At 37.5% G+C, this 16,909-nt stretch overlaps 1 protein-coding gene across 1 annotated transcript in view; it reads left to right on the top strand.

Annotated features, from left to right (window-relative positions):
* The window catches only part of RSU1 (Ras suppressor protein 1), a 113,115-nt gene that overhangs the window by 47,451 nt on the left and 48,755 nt on the right, over window positions 1-16,909 (top strand). The gene's annotated exons all lie outside the window — the stretch shown is intronic.

The following is a 16,909-nucleotide window of genomic DNA, read 5'->3' as shown; positions in this document are numbered from 1 at the left end:
AGCTGTGTTGATTTTTTTTTTTTTTTTTTTTCCCCCCCCGTAGTGTATTTGACAAAGAGTTATCAGCTATGTCCATCTTTCATAATCCATGCAGTAGCTTGGTATTCAGGGCAAATATGCAAACCTGTACATTTATATTAAGAAATTTTGCTGACAAGAAGGTAAATAAATGTAGTTTGGACATGTTAGGAAAGCACAGAGACTGTTTGATATTGTCCTACATTTGTTAATTTCTAAAAGCTATTAAGTAACATGAGAGATGTAAAAAAGCAAGCATTACAAACCATTGAGAAGTACTAATTTTAAGTATGTACAGTAAGGTTTTCTAGATGGAAATAGTGATTTATTAATGGTTTTGGATGCAGGTTGTTATGCTTTGAAAGAGATATCCAGAATTCAAACCTGTTTTGATCTGGACTGGTTTACAAAAGTCTACGAAACTGGTAATTCAAATACAGATACTACTACTTTTGTCAGCAGTATAACTGGAAAAAAATAAACCTCATGCTGGCACTTCTTCATTTTAATTCAAAATTCTATGTACAAATGCTTGTTTAGGAAATACTGTCTGTAATCATTCACTGAATTGAAATACATCTTTTCAGTAAAAAATTCCATGTTACCAGTCTACAGTAAAACTTTAGATGGGAATTTATTTTTACATGTCTGACAACAACTGTGATGTTGTCTTCTTGGAAACAATAGGTAGTAGAACATGTAGTACAACCTCTAGGTTAGAAAGTTAGTTTTTGCATTTCCCCTTTATTTAAAAAATATATTTTAATAATTTAAAAGCATTTCTGACTTTTTTTTAATGCGGCTGCTGTCCGAACTCAATTACCAAAGAATATTCACAAGTGAAGGTTTGGGGATTCCAATTAAGTAACTGAGATGTAAATTTCTATATGAAACTAAATGATCCAGAAATGTCTTTTGTAGACTGTTCTTCATTTATAGAATTTAAGTGAAAAGGATCACAAATGGAAGAGTGGTTACAAAAATTGTGTGTCTGTCTCTGAAGTGTCCTGATATTTATGCTGTAATATGTGTTCTCAGGATTTAGGTAGGCTGCAACACCCTTCCTCCAGTAGTACAATACACTACAGACGTGGTGTAGGGAAACCGCTGCCTGTCTCCTTAGACCATCCCTTCCCCACAGTCCATTATGAAGCTGCATCTAGATTTCTTGATAATGTTTTGTAGGTTTTTTTATTGACAATTTTATATTTCTGTTTGCTGAGCTACGTAAGTTAAGGACCCTCATGCATTTCTCAGAGGGACAGCTCTGGACACCATGAGGACAGCAAAGTTTCAAGGACTGAGGCACAGTTTCAAGAATTTGACCCATATTCAGTTTGGGGGGTTGAGGGCTGTTGTTATGTATCTATAATTAAAAAAAAATTATAGCTGTGGATATATTAACTGTTCTGGCAACTTTCCCTGTGCAATCAAAATTGATATAAAAGGTTCTATAATTTGTCACTTGCCTCAACTTTTGCTCTTTGTTTTAAATTAGCCATATTATGTTTGCTGTCTTGTTCTTTGCTGCAGTGTAACAGTGTTGTCTTGGCTAATAGGCTGATTTTGATTTTGTCCACAGTAAATATTTGAAGCCTGTATAGTTAACAGTGTAAGCAAAATCAGACTCTACCTGTTAAGGGGGGGGGCGGGGAATTAAAGAATCTTTCTATGGCTCATTCATGGCTTCTATTTTGCTATTAGAAGCTTATTCAGTTAAAATGTTATTATTTTCAAAGATTACTGATGAAAACCAAATGCATGCAGATGTTAACAATTAGATGTCTTTTATATTCAGTATATAACCATTTTATTTTTAAAACATAAATTAAAACTATCTGTATAATTGTGTTAGAATCCGGGTAGCAGCTTCTTTTGATTCTTGATTTTACTCGTTTCACATGCTATAAATAGAGTTTGTGGATTTTTGTGCTGAACAAGATTGTCCTTTTTGTTTTCAGTTTCCTTTAAATATGTGATCTGAGAATTACTTGGATGCCACCTGCTACAGACATTTTTCTGTTTGCATTTGATTTTAGGTGTTAAAACTTATACGCAATGGCATAATCTAGGTAACAGGTCTAGTAGCATTATTGTGCACAAAAGCAGATAAGCTGTGAACACAGAAGAAATGAAAACTCCACTTTGTGATTAAATTTTTCTTTTTCCCACTAACAACTATACACCACCTTCAACTTCCCGTTTCTTTCAGAGCCTGTATTGAGGTACTCTGTCTTTTTTCTCATTAGGCAAATCACAAGGTTGAGATGTGAATATAGTAATTTTCTCTGTAGATATCTAGCTAAGCAAAATTGAGCTCTTGGGAGGTTTTTTTGATCATTCAGCCAAAAGAAAAATTTAAAAATTAACTTGCGACATTTGATAGACCCAGCCAGCTTAACTTTTATTCTGAGATAGAGCAGTACAGTTAAATGGATAACTGGAGAGAATGCTGTTTAGATAACCTCACTTGCAACACTGAGAAGAGCTCACATATGCTAGCAGCTGACAATCAGATCAGTCAGTTTACTTTCAGGTACTTTCATAAACCAGGAGCTATGCATCTATATGGTAGATAGATTTTGAGCTCCAGAGATGGTAACTGTCTCCCTATACCCATTACTTTTGCTGGCTGATTGGAAATACTGATTTTACTTTGTTTACAAGTCTAACATTGTCAATAATAGCTAAGGCAGAGAGGGTACGGTCATACGATCACAGGTGCCAAGTTTCAGGGGTTAGCAAGTTATATTTCACTAGGTGGGTTTATGGTAATACAATTTGTGTTGGTGATGACTAGAACAACATATTTACTCAGTTGCTGTTATCTTAGCCAGAAAGTGGTAACTCAGTAAGTGTTGGCAATGCACTTGCTTGTGGTCATGTTACTAAACCTTAAGGTTTCTACTTATGGCTGACACAAGCCATAACTCTACACTGTGGTCAATATAGGAGATTACCACTCAGTTTCTGTGAGGTTGCACTTGTGAAGTGACTACCAAATAGATCACAAACCTCTTCTTTCCTTTGTGAAATGTACTGGCTGTTTCAAGCATATTTAGTGAAAAATTACACCCCATTTTTAGCCTTGTCTTAGGATATTCATCCTCTAGTGATTAATTGGTAAGTAGGAATGACACCCGTGAGGGATGATTATGTCTACAGATAAAATGTCATTTGTCTTGCATACTTTTACATTTTCAAACTTTTGTTTTACATGATACTCACGCACCAAGTATAGAAGTGGAATTGCACTTACTTCAGAAGCATGTTAGCCGGTTGGACCCTCAGATCAGCTCTTCTTACTTTGTAGATGCTTTCATTTCCTTTAATTTCCTTACCTTTCATGAGAAATAATGCCAGGTGATTTTTTCCAACACTCATTTTTCAAGGAAGACTTGTGCTGACAAAAAGATGGGCCATATATTGTGGCAGAAAATGTGTGTGGAGGGGCTCTTAATTCTTAACAGGAAATTCAGCAGCTCTTGGCACTTTGCTAGCTTTTGTTGGCTAAAATACACCCACTGCACATATCATCCTGTGACAGCATCGTTTGGAAACAGGTCAGTTTGCCACGTATATAATGATTCTTAATCTCTGCTGTACTAACTTTCTGAAAGTTAGTAAGCTGAATTTTGGCTTTGATTTTATATATACTCAGAAGGTGCCATTAAACTCACTGTGTGGTGTCACGATAGTGTTGAAAAGTAGTTGAAGCACTTGCTGAAGCAGTTAAGGGTAATGGCAACCTCATCTCCTCAAAGGGCTTAACTAAATGTTTTATTTTTTATTCATGCCTTTAGTCAATTTTCAAAGTGACCTTTATGTTATAAGCATATTCTCAGAGGATCTTCTCTGTCTAGGGTACTGACAAAGAGATGATGGATTGTATGATTTAGTGGTTACAGTGTACTTAGACAAGTACAGACAGACATGAATGTTTGAACAAAAACAGTGAATTAAGTTCTTATGAAGAACGGAAATCCTGTGATGCTCATCAGAATTGGTGCAAGGTAATTACTGATTTGATTAAGATGAGGTAAAGCTGAGATATGCAATTGGTATCAGTGGGTGGGTATGGTTGCTGGCATTTACAGCAAAGTTAATCCAGAAAGCTGCTCTTTAGGTACGTTTCTAGCGTTAATCATGTACTCTTGATCAATCTTCATGTGAAACTTGCTCTTTGCCTGTTTGTTCTTGTAACAGAAAGGGTAGTGATTTTGCTTTTATCACAGCAGTCTATTGCAGTCATCATCACCTGATAGTGTAATCTTAGCTAAAACAAAATAATTTGCTGTGTCCTGAGTGCTTAGAATAGCTTTCAGACTTCTAGCATTTTGAAGCTGCCATTGAACCCAGCAATCACCTTTTAACACTTTATTTAATGATTGTTGTCTTCCTGTTTGACCTCCTTATTCCTGTGAGGCAGAATTATGATAGAACAGTTACCATTTGCTAAGTTTCTAGAAAACAGGTTTTCCCTATGAGACTGTCAGTTTGCAGTCAAGAGTCTCAAGATGTTTTTGAAAGGAAGTTGCGCTTTTCACATTTCCATCAGGAAAGGTGGTAGAAGAGCAAGCCATCTTAAAGACTGACACATTAACTCTTAGCAGAGGAAATGGTTTGCTAAATGCTATGCTGACCATATATCGCTTGGCAGCATTGGAACATAGGTTTCCCTGGGCAGGCGGCTCTGTGCTAAGCATTGTAATTGAAAACCTCATTTTATCGGCAGTGACAATCTGGAAAAATCCACTCTTGAATCAGTCCTCTATTTAAAGACAATCTCCCCAGCTTTCCTCTTGAGAATGAATTGTTGTACTGGACCCCCACTATTATGTAGCAGCTGCTTCCAGGGCAGCAGACACGGGTCATGAAGTAAGAGATTCTTCTTCTGGATTGTATTAATTAAGAGTATTTCAGCATTTATTTTTAACAACTAGAGGAGACTGGCAAGATACTCAGAGTAATGCACTGGTATACAAATGGCATCCTCAATTCCTGTTCATATTCCACCGTTGTTAAATCTGTTTCATTTCAGCTGCATGATTGGTGCTGTACAAGATGTAAAGATGATGATCAGTAAAATCACCTGTCATGGAGTGGAAAAGAGGTCAAACAAGTGAAAAATCCATTTGTTGGTGGTTGGGAAGCAAGCTGGGGAAGTAGGAACTGCCAGCAGTTGAGATGGAGGCATCAGCAGGTTGAACTGGTAGGAGTAGGGATTGTCCTGGAGTGGTGTTACTTGTGCAGCACAGTCTTGGACCTGCAAGAATCTATTTTTTTTTATGTTAGCACAAAAAGCAGGAGTATTTAAGTAATGTTTACTTGTGATGCAAAGCTAGCAGCACAGAAGAGAATCAGCACACCATACAGGAAGAATTAGCAAATGAAGTGGAAGGCTTGTGTATATTAGAGGTTTTCTGTGAGCCACCAGTGTGATATGCTGGAGTGAGGGAAAGAGAAGCACAATCTCCAGAGCTGGGTTAAGAGTGCAAATTTTCCAGTACAGAAAAGGAACTAATACGCAGTTCTTGTAATCATGTTCAAGAAAGATGAATTCAGGCAGAAATGGACAAAGTGAGAAAGGATAATAGGATGATAAAAAGAATGAAAAGCAAAGAGGAATTTTAAAAGGTACTTGGTTTATTTAGCAAAGATTTGTAAGAGAGATAATTGCTGTCATTGGGAGGGAGAGGAGGGAAAGACTTCATTTAATGCATATAAAAAAAAATGGTGGACATAACAAATATAAATAAGCTGGTCAGGTGTATATTTGAAGGAAGGTCTCTAATTATTGAGGGAGCAAGGTAATAACCTTCTGATAGAAATAGCCTCCTGACAGAAAAAATAAAGGCCAAAATCTTGTCTGTGTTGAAGTGAGCACTGATCAATTTGAGCAGGAGTATGACATGATAGCTTGTGGCAGAGGACGGCATGTCTGTGATGCAGGCAGCCCTTTGTGTTCCTGTATTCATGCCTCCTGATTTTTGAGTGGAAAATTCAGACAACCACCACCCTGCTACATGCCCCTCCCCGTATATTAAGATAACTGCATAGTGCAGTTGACACTAAGATAAGGGAGAAAAAGCTCTGGTGTCTGTTAATTTAAATAAAGGAAAAGATTATTTTGCATATTCCTGCATTTAATAACTTGTTTAAATAAACATGTATGGCAGTTTTGTGCAATAGTTTAAAATTATTAAAATTTAATAACCTAATAATTACTTGATATTCCATAAATTATATAGTCATTAGGAAAAACTCGTTTGGGGTTATCAAAATCTTCATAATCCTTCTTCCAGTTAGACTGAAGAGCTACACAGAGAGAATGCTTCGTTTTGGCTGTCTCTAAGTAAAATTAAATAACTTATTTTATTATCCAGTCATTATCTAATCCTGTAACAATACCAGCAAGAACTGAATGGAGCACACACATTATGATCTCAGGGCTGATTTCTGATAGTGAGTATTCTGGACTCTGGGGGAAATAAAGATCATAGAGAGGAACACAGATCAATTACTCTAAACATCTAGTGTAGATTTGATTCAGAGGAGTACAGTTAGATGCCTCAGCTGTTTGTATGGTGCACCTAGATCAAGGAAGATTTAAAGAGCTCTGGATAGTGTGAGTCTACCCTGCCTTGCTAAGAAAAATAGCCCATAATAAATGCTATTTTCCGTCTTTATTTTCCTTTTCTTTTGTCACTAGTATTCTTTGGTAGTTTGTGGAATAGAAGGCTTCATGCATTAGTTTCCTCTTAGGCTCAGGTCTACAAATACTTCTAGAACAGGTATTCTTATTGGTCCGAGAGGAATAACTCTTGTGCATGTGCTTGTAGGATGAACCTCTAGTAAATACTTATTTTCCCTTCTCATTTGCACAGTGTGGTAGTCCTGAGCCCTGTAGAAGAAGTAAGATGGTGTTATGTGTCCAACAGTGTGTTGTTGGAGCTCGCTTCTATATTTCGGCAACTTTTTAACCTGGCATCTTTACCATTTGGCCCCTGATATGGATGCACTACCTGTGACCTCGTGTATTTTAGGATGGTTTCAAAGACTGGGTAAAGTCAGTGGAAGAGAGATGACCTCAGTGATCTATCTTAGGTGAGATTTTCTGAGATGCCACATCTCCTGTAAAGATGAACTCAGAGCAAATTAAGCTTCCCTTGAAGGATGGCAGGAAGCAAGATCCATCACAGCTAAGAAATAAACAAGTGTTAACAATCCTTGTTCACACATTTCAATCACGTACCTTTACAAAATTTTAATTAACCAATAAAAATCTTTTATCAACCTGATACAGGGAAGTATAAAAATGTCATTTACGTTTGGTTCTGTTTTATCAAAGGCATGGTACTGTATATTTTATATGAAAGCACTGATTCATATTCTGACCAAATGTTGTATTTATTGGCTGTATTTTAAAAATCGATAAATATATTAGTACATTATTTCCAACAGAGAAAATAGATGACTCAGAGTCCTGACATCTTTAGACAACATTTACATGCAAATCTGTAACTCTTCCCTAAAAAAGAGGAAACTGGAACCCATGTTGAAAGATAAACAAGAAAAACAGTATCTCTGTATTTTTGTGTTTATATATTACTAAGATGGATATGTAATAAAAACAAAGCTATCCCTGATGTATCCGACAGATATAGATACTGCACATATAAATACTGGCCTAAGTACTGATATTACCATTCCCTTTGATGTGAACTTTTGTATAAAGTTTAGAATATTATGCAGTAATCCATTTACCATGTCAAGGATGATAACCCAGGGCTTAAGTCACTGGGACAGATGGCTGGGGCTGTGCTAGAAGTGGAATTTGAATGAATTGAGGGAAGTGCAGAAGCTGAGGACTTGATAAAACCAAAGGTAGGGAAACAGTGACAGTAGGATACAGGATTTGAGAAGGGAAACAAGACAAAGTTGCATCTAACTATAGGGCAAGGCAAGATCAGTAGCTGAATTAAAAATCACTGATAATTAGGATAAATTCCAAAATGAGAAGCAGGTAGGGATGCGTCAAAGAAACTGGTGAGGAACAGAATCAAGGACCTGGCCTAGAGGACAGGTCGGGGTCTAAGCAAGGAAGTGTTAGATGTGCAGCTAAAGGCAGGCAGCACCTTGAGCGGGAAAACCCATAGATGGGATTGAATAAAAGTACATGCAGTGGGAAAGAGGGCTGATCCAAAGTGGGATCTATCTTGTTAGGCTCTTAGTCATCGGAGAGGCTGATTATGGCTATCTGATTATGATAAATCCTAGAAATTAAATGGGCCCTTTTCTGAACTATGATAGATTATTAATGATGAAGGAAGGAAAGTCATGTTCTGTTCTGCTTCTGTTCTGTGTTCAGTGCAAGCAGGATGATCTTTTAGGGAAGATGAGTTATTTCTCAGTCCACTTAAGTGGAAGCCTGACCAATGTTTTGTTGTGAGGAAATGGTTTCAGACCTCCAGGCCTGTGGACGTGCACTCAGAAGGTTTAGGAGACTTGACTGGCCAGAGCCTGGACTCACCAAAGTTCAGTCTTAATTAAATTCTGGTGTCAGAGAACTGCCAAAAAGTGACAGAAGTGCTAAGTATCCTTTCAGCATCAAGGAAGGCAGATAGACCAAACTGGGTTATTACGACCTAGTTTATTCAGGCATCAATTTTTGCTTTAATAGTGGAGAAAAGACATGGGATTCTACTAGTAAAGATTTAATGAATATGACTGCAGTATGAATATAATTTATACAATTAAGGCATGAATATGATTTTGAGAACTATTTCCTAAAGAAACGTTATAAATTTGGTGAGTCAAGGTGCTAGCAGTCGCAATCATGAATAGAACTTATCTACACAAAGCAGATAAGCAGGCACTTCTTTATTCCAGTGCTGGGGAACACAGGCGATAGCTCCACCAAAGACATGTTCACTGACAGGTACAAAACACAACATATTTATACACTTTTCAGCAGAGACATGATTACATAAGATCAACAAAATTCATAAAGTTTCGTTTGACCTTAATAATGATTGGCTTTCAGTTACCTCACCTTACCTATATTCCTATTCTGCAGAAATCATTGGTCATCTTTATTGATTGCTTTGAATAGAATGAGGGGAGGGTAATGATCAGCATATTCATGTTATTTCCTGGAAATCATTATCATATGAAAATGTCTCTAATGCATGTGTGGTTATGTTGGACGGGGGGCCTCTGGTTGTCATTAATAGTCTTCCTCACTGTGTCTGCTGATTCAACTCCATCCTCGCGCATGCTCAATTCATCTTTGGCCGATGCTCATTTCTTCTTTGGCTGATCTTCCAAACCAAACCCAGTATCTTCTGGTACCTACTGTTTTGACTCAAGATCCATAACCAATACCCATTGTTTTAATTCAGAGTCCATAACGATTCGTACAGTGTTCAAGGCACACACCATACTAGCTACCTATTCCTAAGGGCCTAAGTGTGCTTTATAGTCTCATAGCTGCTATAACTCCATTTTAAAATGAAAATCATATTATAGGATTCAAGCAATTTTATTAAGGTAACTGCAAAAAAGGCAACTCTTTACATAGAATTTTGTGCAGCATTTAGCTTGTACAGCTGCACAACATTCTCATTAGAAAATTAACACTGTATAATTTCAATAAAACACTAGGAAGAATTAACAAGTGTCAGATAGGTCTTGGGAGATAATTACCAACAAGGACATTTCTGGTGAGACCCACAGATACCTGACCTGGAACCATTCAATGTTCTCTTCAGGTATTTGGAAGCAAATACACAGTCGTTTTTGACTGAACTGTAGATGACCAGGAAGTTGGTGAAAGGTGACAGTGAAAATATGGGCTGTCCTGGATCACTTAATGAACTGTGCCTGTGCATAGTGTATTTTAAAGCAGCTCAAAGAAGAGTTACGTATCTGTGAATAAGGTATGCAGGATATACCATGCGTTGTGGTTATGATTACAGGAGAAGATAAAAAGGAGTGAATACTGCTTTCCAGAAAGCAATTGGCTCTGAAAAATGTTTTAAGAGACGCAATATAACTGAAGTGCACTGTCAGCTCACAATTCAATGCTATATCTGAAAGGCCTGTGAGAATCATTGGCATAAGACAGGAATAGAAACTTATGACTTTCAATATCAGCTGAGTCTGATACTGAATTCAGTTCTGGTGTCAGTAGTTCTAAAGGGATGTTAAAAATGTGTTTAGATACAGACATCTCAATTATTTGAGAGCAGATTAAGAAAAGAAAGCAAGGTACAACCTTGTAAAAGGATGCTTATTAGGGCAAGATGCCAGGGAAAAAAACAGATTGATTTTCTCTTATTATCCTCTGATTGCTTTGGGATACATTCTGGGAAAATGTGTTTTAGAGCAACAACTTAGTATGAAAGTTACTGTATGAACCATGATGGCTTTTAATACATTATGCCTAGTATACAAAGATGATGATGCATTGCCTGATTTTAGACTTTACCAGAACTGCCAGAATTTTTAAGGCTTCATATCCAATAATGTTCTCCACTGCTCTAGCTGCTGTGGGCATGGTGAGTCCTACTCCTCATCTCCAATGGACTCAAGGGGTTTTCTCAACATTTCTGGATAGTGTTGTTGCTAACCAAAGGCAATATGTCCAAAATGCATGCAATTAAGAAACTTGACTGATGTTCACTGAAGGTGCCTCACCTAATTTTTTTTTTTTTTTTTTAATGAGGATATTGTAGGGAACAGAATTTGGACTTTAAAGCTGGTAACAAAAAAGATAGAATATTTTAAAGAAAATCCTCAAGACCAACAGGGAGAAGAATAAACAGGAAATGGCAGACAAAACAATGCTAATTGAGAACTAAGGTGGAAAATATGTTGATAGCAATAAGGGGTTTTTGGTAAACTTAGGTAGTTAACAGTAAGTAGTGGTAAGACTGTTAACCCTTTGTAATCTTCAAAATTCAGTTGATTTGCTTTCTTGTTTTCTTCTTCAGATTGGTTCTTTACAACCAAACAAGAAGAGTTACTGCACACATTTGCTGGTTTTATTTGAGAGATAAATTAAAAAGTAGCGCTTTTATAATCAGGCAGAACTGTCTGCAATTTCTATTCTCTATGCAGTCATATCTGTTTTATTACATGCTGGCTTTTATTGAACTCCAGTTTCTTATTTCAGTCTCATGTTATTTGAGGGTTTTGTGTGATCTTTAGCAATTATTTACTCTCCTGGTAAAGGCTATCAGTTAGATAGAGAGGTGTCCCTAATTTTATGATTGCCTTTATCAACTGTTTATCCAGTGGAAGGCTGAGGTAGGAATGATTCTGATGTAATTAGCTGGAGTCACTTGTAGTGCAAGCTCTGATAAACTTTTTAAAAGCCATCATTTTATTCTAACAGGTATTACTGCCATCCAGTTTATATGTACTTTTACAGCCCCTTATACCTAAGGCACAATGTTGAAAATGGTTATGACCAGATTTCATTTTAAATTCTTGTTACTAAATTAATGTTTTCTTGAAAAATACAACCTGAAAATCAGGAGCTTCTACTGTATATGACACTGTAGAATTGTGACACAATAGAATATATGACACAGAGGATTTCTCAGTTCTCCTTTCAACGCTTTCCTCTGTCCAAACAAGAAATGCCCTACTGTTAAAGCTGGAGATAGTCAGATTTAGGCCTTGTTTAGACAAATCCTTTTGACTACATCTTTGCAATGCCTTTTTTCTATTCTGTGCCCAACTACATTAATAATTTAACCCTAAAAATCTGATATACTGAAAATCATTTAGTATGAAATATTCCAGGAAAAAATACAGTGTAGTTTTTCTTCTTTATTACATTTGGTTAGGAAATCTCAGAAGGAAGTTATAGTCTACAGTGAAGTATACAGGGGCATAAACAGTAAATAGAATTACTTAGGATACTGACCATTTCGATTGGTTCAGCTTCACCAAAGCAATAATAATAAATGGAAGAATATTAGCCCTCTTCACAGTTTTGCCAGATGTTTTGATAAGCTGGCTCCAATGATAGATGCTAATAGCAGCATTTATTTCACTGAATGGGGAACAGTGATTCCCCGAAACCTTTTTTGTATCTATAAAGTCCACTTGCAAATTTATAATCAGATAGGTTTTCAATCCTACAATCATATATCTTACAACTAAGTGCTGTCACATGACGGTAAATATATACAAAAGTAAATGGAGTGAATCCTAAACCCAGTGCTGTAAGTATGGATCCCCTTGACAGGAAAAAGAGAAATCTTACCTCTATTCATATGTATACCCCAATCCCTACCTCTGTCCTGCTCCAGTGTCTAATTTTGTGGGATTTTCTGCACGTTAAATATTTTGGGGAGTTACCCAATGAGAGCATGACCACAGAGCCCAGGATTCTTTAAAGATGCATTGCAAGCACCTGCTGCATGCAAAGGCCCCAATAAGGAGGTATCACAGTTTTGAAAGGATGAGATTTAAGCATGGATGTGTGTGTGCCAATTTTGACTCCTAAAATACAAGTGAATTTTACTTACAAAAGCTGCAAATCTGAGTAGATGGTTTTTAGTCACCTTTCAATATATGGTTCATTCCATATATGGTTCAGTATATTTCAAAATATAATTTCCAAGCTAAATTCAGAATGTTAGTTTTGATTATTGCCTTTGATATTCTGTCTCCTGATCATTTCTTGGCTGTCCAAAATTTAGATTTACTCTAATGTTGACTTTAAAAAAAGGAAAGGTATGCCAGGACTGACAGTGATGATCCTGAATATAAATTACATCAAGCAAATTGATGCAAGATAAAATTACCAAATCAACCTTTTTTATTCTATATTTTATGGAATATCTAATGTATGTTTGGCAGTAATTTACTCTTGCACATGAATTTCTGACAGTTTCGATTCTTTGGGCTTATTAATCAATGTAGTCAGCACCAGAGCAATTTTTATGAGACTCACTAGTCATCAAAAATTTATTATCAGATAAATCAAGGAAACAACTAGCATCTTAATAGGGTGAACAAAGTGGCGAGTAAAAGATCATTCAAGACTACATGTCTTTCACACTTGTGTATTGCATTTACTGCTAGGGTCAGAGGTTTTGTTTGCACTTTCATTAAAATAGTGATCACCGTGACACAACTGCTTCTTTTTTGTTTTAGACTTTTCTTCCTTCAATTTTTTTATATATATGTATATATATTTCATGTTAGCACCATTATGGTAAAGCATGAAACTTCTTTGTAAAATGTAATATAGAACTTAAATTAAAATCTGAAACTTTTATAGTTAGTAGATAGTGTGTGCTTCAGGAGTAGGGTGGGATGGAATTACATTGCAAATAGTACCAGCATGCCCCAAATATGCTTCAGTCTCTGATCTGGTTGCATAATGAGCTCTGATATTCATTCTAGTTAAAACTTTAGTATCTTATTTGATAGAGTAATCTTTCTACTTTCTAAAAAGATTGTATGATTTCCCAGTCATGCTTCTTGTGGCTGTCATTGCAACAGAGTAAAGCCAGAGCTTAATACTTCCCAGATCCACATCTTTGTTAAAGCAAAATGCTTGTCTTGACAAAACATTTTTGCATTTACCAATTGCATCGACAGTCTCCTCCCCACTCTGTGTGGGAGCAATGGGCTTCCCTGGCCTGGCTGGCCTGTTTGACTGCAATGGGACGTAGCCACAGGTGTGTGGTAAGAACATACTGGTGATGGCTGGTGGCTTCACCTTCCCCTGATAACTGCTGTTGGCTCCCTGGTGTGAATGATTTGGCAGGAAAATCCAGATGCAAGCTGGTAGCCCTGCCTCAGGGGAGGGCAGGTGTTTGGGAAATGATGAACACAGAAATTTGCATTGTTTTATAGAGCCTGGCTTCATCTCAGTACTCAAACATAGGCATGCCAGGCAGTCACGAAAAGGATGAGAGTCACCTTAGGTTGGCCCTGTAGCCAAGGGGGCACCGCAGGGGCCAAGACAGTTCACCAAAACACTAAGTCATGCTCGAGGCCCAGAGGGGAAGGCTGGGCCCTTGGCCACCACTCCACAGGTGGTATGCTGCTGGAGCACTGGAGTGACGCCAGCCCAGTATGTCCATGCCTGGTTGTGTGTTCCCACCCATGTGCCCAGGGGCTCTCATGTGACCAGGTAGCAAGGGGGTTCAGGAAGCTGATACAGCTGGAAACTATAATCACTTACCTTGGCAGTCTTAGTCTGATTTACCTCCTCGAACTCAGTGCCTGACAGCCAGCACTAGCCCAGAGGGCAGTGATGCACAGCCATAGAAGAGGTAGCCCAGCTGCGGCCCTTCTGCATGTCCAAAGGCATGAGGGGGATAGCTGAGTTCTTAGGTGCATTTTTCACTTCATGAACCAAATGAAGCAAACCTCCCCTGAAGAGAACACAAGTCCCTTTAAGAACTTAAAAATAAAAACTCCCCAACATCGGTGAACTAATGGGAAGTCCAAATTTGTCTATGTGCAGAAAATAGGAGGGAAAAAAACCCTGACAGCCTGTATATTTCCCATGAATCTGGTGATGCTAAAAATACGCGTCTCATTAGTGGACTTCTTGTAGCTACCTTTCATATGTGTTGCCTAATAAAAAAATAACTGAAGGGAGATTGAATTTATTATGTGTTAATAACCAGAGAGGATGTTTCTGGATGGCTACCAAGCGATGCAGAACTGTGAACAACACAAAAGAAACCCTACTATTTCCTCTTTTACCCGACGTATGGTTTTACAGGAGAAACATATTTCACTTCAGCATTGTCTTTCTCTGTGTTTGTAGTCCTAAGTATGACCAAAAATAAGGCTGTCTACGGGATGAACGTCATACAGAAACACTGTTGTCTTGTAGCTCTTAAAGTTTATATCCCTCTTCTGATTCCAATTCCAGTGAGTTATGACTGAAAGTGTTTGCTGTGGCTTGCTCACTTAGTGGTGTATGTAAGGTGTAAGAAAACTAGATGTAGGTCTCTTATTTCTCATATAGCTATAAAGGTATGATGGTTTTAAAACTAATCATAATATCCAGTAATCAATGCTAACATCTGACTGCAGCTGCACGTTTTCTTCAACTCTCTACCAACCTACCTACAGTTTCATTTGTGTAAATCTTACTTCAAGAGTAGATTTTTATTTTATTTTTATTTTTGGGAGAGATCTGTAATGAGAGATGAAAGTTCTAAGCTGGTATATTTGTCATTAACGTATCAAAATAACTAACCATATCTCTGTGTACCTTTTATATGACGACTGCTTAGTAGCATTTGCCTTCAGAATAGAAAGGACTAATCTTCTCTGCTCTTGATTTTAAGGCAAACTGGAGTTTGGACAGGTCCAGGTTTATGATAGCTTTGTGGTGAAATATATAAAACTACAGTTAATAGAGCTATTAAATACTGTAGATTAGTCTGTGGCTTGGACAGTGACTCAGGAGGCTTGCTTGAAATACATATGTATTTCGGAGTACTCCCAAAGTAAGTTTGGAAGCATCTGTTGGATGTATAGTGAAGTGGGAGTTTGAGATCCAAGTCTTTCTATGAACTGGAGAAGTATCAGGAAGCTGACAAGGTGTAAGTTAGAATCTGAGTACCGTGTCTGAGTTCATTATATGAGTTCGTATATGGCTTTAGTGACTTCTATACAGTGACTTCTCAAGGGTCTCAACACCAGGTAACTTTAGCTTAGGGCCATAAGCTCCTAAAGGGCATACCGGGCTACTGAATGCATATACAGTAAACAAAAACATATATCCATTTTACCATGGAGAATTTGCAGTTCGGTGGCTGGTAAGAAATCAGCCAGTCAATAGCAAACCGGCACTAGAGCACACAGTTTCTGTTTGCTTCGTTCACTAGGAACCCCCTTCACTTCATTCCTATTGCCAGGCCTTCATTTTCCCTAACTTGACTAGAAGTTTCTCAAGTGCCATAGACAGGACAAAAGCGTAAAGATCTACCCTTTCTTTAGCACACAAAGTTCAAGCGGGGTGGGTTCATGCTTCTCAGGTCCGAGATCCCGCAGCCTCTTCCACAGGACCTACTGCTGATGGAAAGGCTCAAGAGCTGCTATAATCAGCAGTACAGAGAGCTTCAGGGACAGATGATGTTTTATTTTGGTGAGGCTGTCTCTTGTACCCTGCATTTCTGTTAGAAGCTAGTGAGTGTAAATTCTACTAAGTGTATTTGGATACTTTCTCTACCTGACCTGATACATCTGAGGTGGTCTCTGGTGTGATACTTTTGATATAACTGGGAGAGATGGTTCAAAACCAGTTTTTCACACAAGTACATTTGTCTACAAATTTCTCCAACAAGCCATTTTGTATTTTTTTCATTAGTGATGTTGACTCCTTTTTCTTTGTTCATTGGCCTTAATTTGCAGTTTTACTCTGTAAATTGAAACAAAATAGTTTCTTTCTGAAGTTGGTGAAATTCTTGGAAATTCAGTCTGGTATTTCTGGCATTTCACAATGTAGATTTTGATTAATTTGTTTACTCCTTGCTTCAATTTTGAGACTATTCTGTAGACACATGCCAAAACGAGATTTTAATCTCTTCTGGAAGAATTGGTTTGTCCTACTTTCCTCTTAAGTACAGTCCCGTTTGTATGATGACATAATACCAACTAGATTGCCCTAGAGATTCAGCAGTGCTGATGATCAAAATCTGGCTTATAGTCGTGTATCAGTTCCAAGTGATTCACTGCATAGATTCATAGCTTTGGAGGTGGCAAATATGTGTCTGAGAGTTGCAATAATCTGCACATCCCACGTTGTTTTATCGAAGAGAGTTTGCAGATAAAGGTTCTTATGGACCAACTTGAAACCCACAAATGCATTTTATTAGTAACCTGAGTACTTACAGAT

The sequence above is a fragment of the Tyto alba genome, unplaced genomic scaffold, assembly GCF_018691265.1.
Source record: "Tyto alba isolate M040663 unplaced genomic scaffold, T.alba_DEE_v4.0 Super-Scaffold_38, whole genome shotgun sequence".
Classification (NCBI taxonomy): domain Eukaryota; kingdom Metazoa; phylum Chordata; class Aves; order Strigiformes; family Tytonidae; genus Tyto; species Tyto alba.
This window is presented reverse-complemented; position numbering and strand designations above follow the sequence as displayed.